This window comes from Drosophila mauritiana, unplaced genomic scaffold (genome assembly GCF_004382145.1).
Source record: "Drosophila mauritiana strain mau12 unplaced genomic scaffold, ASM438214v1 Y_39, whole genome shotgun sequence".
Taxonomy (NCBI): Eukaryota; Metazoa; Arthropoda; class Insecta; order Diptera; family Drosophilidae; genus Drosophila; species Drosophila mauritiana.
The window spans coordinates 1-8,388 of record NW_022881584.1 but is presented as its reverse complement, the minus strand read 5'-3'; the positions used below and the strand labels follow the sequence as shown (position 1 = coordinate 8,388).

The window sequence follows — 8,388 nt, the reverse complement described above, 5'->3', positions numbered from 1 at the left end:
TAAAACGACGCTTACGCAGAGAATGGCAATCTTCAAAAGCTAAAAGTAGCCACACGGAAACTGGCCAACGCTCTGAAACAAGAAGAGGACGACGATCAGCGCCGATACATAGAGCAACTCACCCCAACAGGCACAAAACAAAAGTCACTGTGGCGAGCCCACTCAACTCTTCGCCCACCGACTGAAACCGTTTTGCCGATAAGGAATTCCTCAGGTGGCTGGGCACGTAGTGATGAAGACAGAGCCACCACATTTGCCGCTCACCTACAAAATGTGTTCACGCCAAACCAGGCTACTAGCACATTCGCGCTACCGTCCTATCCCGTAAACCGCCACCAGCAACACACCCCAATTGTGTTTCGTCCTAAAGAAGTAACTAAAATAATCAAAGACAATCTCAGCCAAAAAAATTCCCCGGCTGCGACCTTATAACACCGGAAATGATCATCCAGCTGCCACATTCTGCAGTTCGCTACATAACCAAGCTCTTTAATGCCATCACCAAACTTGGTTACTTTCCACAACGATGGAAGAGGTCGATTATCATAATGATTCTAAAGCCTGGTAAGAACCACACAGTCGTTTCATCTTACAGACCAATAAGTCTACTCTCATGTATTTCGAAACTATTCGACAAATGCCTGCTGATCCGACTTAATCAACATCTGAAATCTACAACGGAAATAAGAACTGCATTTGAATATCGCGAATACTGTACAGCAGTATTTTTAGACGTATCCCAAGCATTCGACAGAGTCGGGCTCGACGGCCTAATGTTTAAAATTAAAACATCCCTACCCGAAAGCACACACAAACTTCTAAAGTCTTACCTCTATGACAGAAAGTTTGCAGTGCGGTGCAACACTGCCACTTCCACTGATCATACAATTGAGGCTGGAGTCCCCCAAGGCAGCGTTCTTGGGCCAACCTTATACCTCATCTATACAGCCGACATCCCTACAAATAGTCGCTTAACGGTATCCACATTTGCCGACGACACAGCTATCCTTAGCCGTTCAAGGTCCCCTATCCAAGCTACAGCACAGTTGGCACTGTACCTCATCGACATTGAGAAGTGGCTCTCTGACTGGCGAATAAAAGTAAACGAGCAAAAATGCAAGCACGTGACGTTTACGCTAAACAGACAAGACTGTCCTCCGCTATTGTTGAACAACATACCACTCCCGAAAGCAGATGAGGTAGCGTACCTAGGAGTACACCTTGACAGAAGACTCACATGGCGCAGGCACATTGAAGCCAAAAAAACCCAACTTAAACTCAAAGCCAACAACTTACACTGGCTCATCAACTCTGGTTCTCCGCTCATCCTAGATCACAAGGTCTTGCTCTACAATTCTATATTGAAACCTATCTGGACCTATGGCTCACAGTTATGGGGCAATGCCAGCAACAGCAATATTGACATCATACAGCGACCACAATCAAAGATTCTGAGAACCATCACTGGGGCACCGTGGTACGTTCGGAGTGAAAACATCCAAAGAGACTTAAATATCCCATCAGTTACCAACGCAATCACGGAACTTAAGGAAAAATACCATAGCAAGCTTTACACGCACCCCAACCACTAGCGCGAGGTCTAATCCAGCTCAGCAGCCGTTCCCGTCTCCGGCGAAAGGACCTACCAACCGTTTAATCATAGAACAGTTGGAAAAATAATACAACTGTTCAAAAAATACTTGTTATAGTTAAGATTTTTAAACTTATTGTTAGTTCTTATACAAGAAGATTCAATAAATAAAAAAAAAAGCAAAAACTTTCCGGTTTCAATTTTTTATGTTTTCTTCAGATTAAAAAATAAGATAAAATCAAGCGATTAACGTAAAAACTGTTGCGTGAAAATAACTTAACACTAAGCTCTTTATAACATTAAGTTAGAAGCGATTTCTAAATCTTATGTTAGCCCTTTCTGACAGATAATACAATTCATAGTTACATTGAGAAATTGACCCTTAAGATATAAGTGCATAGCAATCCTTGCTAAGTGATCGATATTTTCTTTCAAATTTCATGCTAGCATTTTTTAAATTTTTTTTCTGTGCAGCAGTATTTATTCTTAACTATGTATTTCCCTGCTTTTAAAGCGTTTAAAGTAAGCAAATTAGTGAAAGCTGCTTCCATATCTAAATTTTGTGCTGATTAATTCTTGAATTTGCATGTATGTATTTTTTATTTATATTTTCAAATGCTCCTCAGAATTTCGAAATTCCATATTTGCTCTTTGAAAAGCCAATGTAAAATTCAATTAAATGTTTACATTTTCTCTTGGAATAACGATATGAAGATCTAAACAAATTAGATTGAGCTGAAACATTTTTATCGTTTTCGTTTAGTTCTTAGGTGTGTGTTAAATATAAAATATATTCTTAAGAATATAAGTAATTATATAATCGTATTATAAATGTTTTGCATTCGTAAGAATGATTTGTTATTAGTTTGTATGTACATAAAGTTGTCTTTTTTTAATTTACCATTATAATTTAATTGTCAACATATTGCATGGACTGACCTAGCTCACTGCCGTAGTCACATTTATTGTCTTACGCGGATTGCTCGCTATCGGCCTGTCAATTTGGGCGATTTACCATAAGCCAGTCAGGCGACTGCCTACGGCTCTAAAAGCCATCAGTTATCGGACTAACCGGTGCGTAAGCAGCGCTCGGCGGTCAAGCCGTATGAAAAGCTTTGAGCTCAGTCACATGCGTGGGAAATGCAGACAACCACAAGTGGTTGGCATGCAAACAGATGCAGACGTCCATGTCGTGGCAGCAGCGCAGCGGCAGCGCCACGGGCGGCGGCAGTCAGCTGACCGGAATCGCGTGCGACGCCAAACAGCTGAGAGGCAAAGAGAAACCGCTCTCCGGGAAGAAGTTCTTTACATGCCACAGCGCAGGCGTGGCTCAGCTTTGGGCCAGCTTGGAAAGCTCCTTCGGGGAGCTTAAAGCACAAAGGGTAAGGGATTTTCGGAGGAGCCGAGGCGATTTTTCAGTAGACGAGCAACGCGCAAAGCGCCACGTTGTCCTTCGCAGCCCCGGAAAAGCAAGGCAGGAAAAGCGGAAAGCAGGCGTCGTGGGTGAGCGGGCGTTGAAAAGTAGACAACACAGCTCCTGCTGGCTGGTGCCACGGTGCGTGTGCGAGATGTGATGCTGGGCCAGTGAAATCCGATACGGAAAGCTCAATCTGGGCGAAATTGTCAGTGAATCGAATTAACGAAATTTCGGAATTCTGCTAGTTCAACACATTTAAAACAACCTAAATTGTCAGTGAAACAGGGGAAAAAGGGATAAAAGTTCGTACCGTGTGCGTGTGATAAAAGTTGAGTGGGTCTGTGTGCGCGCAAAAAGAATAGAGAAAGAAAGCATCCCGAAGGAGTGGACACAAAGTGTTTGATAACATAATAATTATTCGACATGATGATTTCAGACAGTCAGAAAGAAAGGACTGCGGGAGTTACTTCTAAATGACAATAACTTAACTGTCCTGCTACAGTTGGCCAAATGCGCCACCAAAAATGTGTGCAAAACCGAAGACCCGGAGGAGGCCCTTCGTCTGATCACTACACACATTCCAGACATTTACGTACTGCTTTCCAAGCGCGATATAACGAAGGAACTCCTCTTTACGTATTTGAGCAATCGACGCGCTGACGCAGCCACAGACTTTAGCAAGGCAGACCTCATAGAAAAGGTTATACAGTATTGGAAGCAGGAGCATCAATCAAGCATAGAGCTTTCCGGAGACCAGACATCCAGCTCACTTCATAATCAGAGCGAAGAGGATATCCCATTAACAGATTGCGCGCAAGTTCGGCGAGTGGTTCTTCGAAAGCTTCAACGCAGACGCCCTCAGTCTGGTGGATTTGTGGGCAGATGCGACCCTACATCTCACGATCAGAGCCAGTGATGGAATCAATGAGTGGGAGTGTACGACGGCTGCCGAGGTGTTATCGGCACTAAGGAGCGCTAAGCAGTAGTTTGACTTTTACTTTAATCCGAACCTGACGCACGCCGGAATTCAAGGTCGAATGGACTCGTACGGGCAGTTGTTAGTGATCTGCTGCGGCACTCTGCACTCCCGTGACAGCTGCGTCGGAATCTTTGGATGTGCCTTCGGGCTACTGTGGGACCCTTGGCTGACAACAACTAGAACCGAAAAAAGTGAAGTGCTTACTTAAAAGGGAAGCTCAGCCCCCAGCCCCCTATCTGTGCTCGAGCGAAATTCTGCACACAGCTCTGGAGCTGCCTGTATCCACTGATGACTTGAAGATTTCTCAAGATATTCTGCCTAAGGATTGACTTTGTACTCACTGTAATATACTATATTCCGTGTAGGTCAGTTAGTGATGAGTTATAAATACACGTGTATAAGTGTTTCCTAATTAATATTTAATATGGTAATTGGCTAGCATAGGATTATCTAGTATAATACATACGATATATGTATGCTAAACACAAGTATTTATTGAAATATTGCTTAAGTATATTATCAATACAAGGGGTATTTGTTAGGATATACATCGAATCCTCAGAAGCGACGAATATTCCCAAAGAACTCGAAGTCCGTTGAGCAAACCAAAATATTTCTCGAATTCTTTCTCTGTTGACCTACCTAAATCCAAATAGTTTCTCAAACTATAATCGTCGCTCATGTTGAACAGAACATTTTGAACAGAAATGTCCGAACAGAACATAATCGAACAGAACATGATCGAACAGAACATGATCGAACAGAACAGAGGCATGTTCGAACAGAACATGTTCTAACAGAACATGATCGAACAGAACGTGTTGAACAGAACATGTTCGAACAGAACATGTTCGAACAGAACATGTTGAACAGAACATGTTCGAACAGAACATGTTCGACACAGAACATGTTTGAACAGAACATGTTCGAACAGAACATGTTCGAACAGAACATGTCCGAACAGAACATGTCTAACAGAACATGTTCCAACAGAAATGTTCAAACAGAAACATGTTCGAACAGAACACGTTCGAACAGAACATGTTCGAACAGAACATGATTGAACAGAACAATACGAACAGAACAGAACATGTTCAAAAAAACATGTTTGAACAGAACCATGTTCACGCCAGAAGGGCGCAAACAGTTGAGCGCAGTGTAAGCGGCCAATGCTTGTACTCGAAGCTCCTCCACGGCTCGCAAGCACCGCTGCTCGCGCTCTCCTTCTCTTCTCTCGCTCTCCTCCCTTCCCGCAAGGTATTCAGTAGGGAGTACTAACAGTATTTCTACTGTTAGTGTTAAGGGAGTCTTAATTTACAAGTGCGCGAATAAAGTACGGAATTTTCGTGAAGTCGATCCCGAGTGTTTCATTTCAGGGAGACTCAGCAGCAGCCGCAGCAACTACAACCACGGCAATTTTCCGCCCACTCCATTTCATGGTCCTTCGAGCCGGATGAGCTCTGATCCTGCCAGCGCTCCTTGCGGAAAATTCAAGATAAGTACGGCTTTAAATCCTATTCCGTCCGTGGTCGCCATTTTCGTTTTTCCAACGGCGTTTATTCTTTCCGTCCATCCGTATCAAGTGAAAAGAGAAAATATATAAGTACATGCGCCCAGCCACCGTGATTACTTTTTTTTAAGTGCATAAACAAGCACTTTGCCAATACCGGCCCCTAATTCGTCTCACGGTGCTCCGCTGATATCCAAGCGCATGTACATATATATATATATACACTGTCCAAAATTCACTGTTATCGTCCGCTGCTAAACTGCTGTTTTTTTTGTGCCTCAATAAAATATACAACCAATACAAATACAACAATACAATACAATATACAAAATTTAAGCGGAAAATTCAAGATAAGTACGGCTTTAAATCCTATTCCGTCCGTGGTCGCCATTTTCGTTTTTCCAACGGCGTTCATTCTTTCCGTCCATCCGTATCAAGTGAAAAGTGAAAATATATAAGTACATGCGCCCAGCCACCGTGATTACTTTTTTTAAGTGCATAAACAAGCACTTTGCCAATACCGGCCCCCTAATTCGTCTCACGGTGCTCCGCTGATATCCAAGCGCATGTACATATAAGTTAATCTTTTCCTTTGTGGAAATTAAACGAGTCCAATTTGCGAGGTTGACCTTTTATTTCGGATTCAAATTAAGAACTAAACATTGAGAATTAGAGTAAGCCCTAAGTAAGCTGTGGGTGTCTGGCAGAGGCGTCGGCAGAACGTTGTCGTCGTCGCTGATGGCGTGATCGGCAGCTAGGCGGAGCATTGGAGTGGTTTGAACTCGATTGAACTGGATCGAATTGCAATCTCTGCAATTTCGGTGTTGCGTGGGTTCGTCGCGGCGGATGTTTATAATATTGTTGATTTAGGATTTTTGAACTCTTGTATTTTCTAGAATACTTTGTTGCACAATTCTTGCAGGAAAAGTACTAAGGGTTCATTGTATCGGCCGTCGAGAGGAGTAACAAAAGTTTCTGTTGTTAACTCTCCCCCCTCAGGATCCTACTTGTCCTCAAGTGGGTGTTAGAAATAGGGAATATTGTTGAATTCGGGCTGTATCGGCCTTGGCTTAAGTTTATGGTACTATTAAGCGTGGGAGGCTTTGTTGAATTTGAATGGTTACTTTCTCTCTGGGCTTAAAGTGGATTTTGGAGATTATTGAAAGAAGTATGACGGTGCACAGTAAGCACAAGATCGCGATGCGGTTTATGGTAGAGTGTGTTGTTACGTTATTTAAGTGCTTTATGTTTTTGATGTTGAGGGCCTCCAGTGATTCCAATGACAAAATTTTTAACCTCTCCACTTCTATGGGTGACATTTGAATTATTGGTGTTCCGGGTTTTAGGATAGATTTTTCTTTATTGTTGAATTGCTTGCTATTTATTTGAACGGTATCGTTCCAGAAATGAACCAGGTATGTTCCTTTTAGATTGTAAGTTATGTTGTTGTGTATTAAGTTGCCGGTGTAGTTGTTAAGTAATATTAAGCTGCCATCGATCTCCTCTATTTTCTGAATATGTTCTGCATTACTGAAGTCACACAGCGCTTCCTTTCCCTCAATTAACTTAGCAATACATTTTGTTTGTTTTAGATTTACAGTGTTTTCTTTTTTACATATTTTTAAGTAATTGGATATTTTTACAGTTTTTGAGTACATTAATGATTTCTTTTTGCGCTATGAATATTTCATTCGTTTCTAAGTGTACAATAAAGTTATTTTTTATAACGGTTTTATCAACATATCTTGATAGGTAGTGGGGTCTAGTTCTGGTATTTTGATGATATAGATAATCGCTGTTTTATTATGTAATACTGAAACATCAACAAATTCTAGCATTTCTTCGATTGATAAAGAGGTAATATTGTTTTTTGAAATATTTTATTTACTTCATTTAGTTCAAATTCGTTTAAAAGGAGTGTGTAATTACGTTAATTTTTGCCCATTGAATGGCATATTTAATGTTTACAATTTCTTCTTTTATCAATCTGACCTGATTTTGCAGACTCGTTGCTATTTCATTGTTAAAATTGTTATCCTTTTTTATTGAGTTCGTAAGCATATTTGAGATTGTTGTTAAATTATTGATTCTACTTTGCAGTTGTTTATTAACTATTACCTGATCGTTATTGTTAGTTATAAGGCTATTTAAATTATTTTCGATCATAGTTAAGTCGTCATGATCCGGATTTCCTGCCACAAATTTCCAAGCGGAACCAATCCAATTGATTGATCGAGCTTTGCGATATTTTGAGGTCAGAGTACTTAATGCGGTAAATGCCTGAGCTATTTCGTGTGTTAGTGTATGGTAGAGGTAGCTTCCTTTTAAGTCATTAATTGTGTGTTCTCGTATTTTGTACAATTCTGTTTCTAGCTGTTCTAGGTCTATTAGATGGATTAATTTAGTTGATGATATTTGTAGTTTCCCTAATCCTTTGTACACTGAGACGGTTTGAGCGTCGGTGTAATTAGTGATTTCCATATTTGCCAATGCTAATGGCAGAAGCATTAAAAATAAGAAAATCCTGTAATGGGGAAAAGGAGAAGAAGAAAAATCATTTATTCAGTGAACGAATTAATTTTTTACGGGTATAGGCCGATCCCTCACGATCGGATCGATACCCGCAAACGGACAAAAATACTGAGTTAGAGGGTATTATTACTCTTGTTTTATGTTACTCTTGTGAACGATTCTTCCTGTTTCTGTGATAATAGTTGTATGTCTATTTTCTTTTACTGTTTCTTTCTTGTACCGTGGGGAAAGTTTAGAACCTAGTCTTGTCTTTTGCTTTATAAACACTATTTGCCCTGGCTCATAGTCTTTGATCTTATTGCGTTTTTCATTATGGTTTTTAAGTCTGTTGCTTGTTTTGATTTCAGTTTTTCAATGTT

General features: G+C 40.8%; 1 pseudogene; it reads left to right on the top strand.

Moving 5' to 3' along the window:
- Nucleotides 1-3,431: 3,431 nt before the first annotated feature.
- On the top strand, nt 3,432-4,318 carry LOC117150162 (annotated as a pseudogene).
- Nucleotides 4,319-8,388: the final 4,070 nt, after the last annotated feature.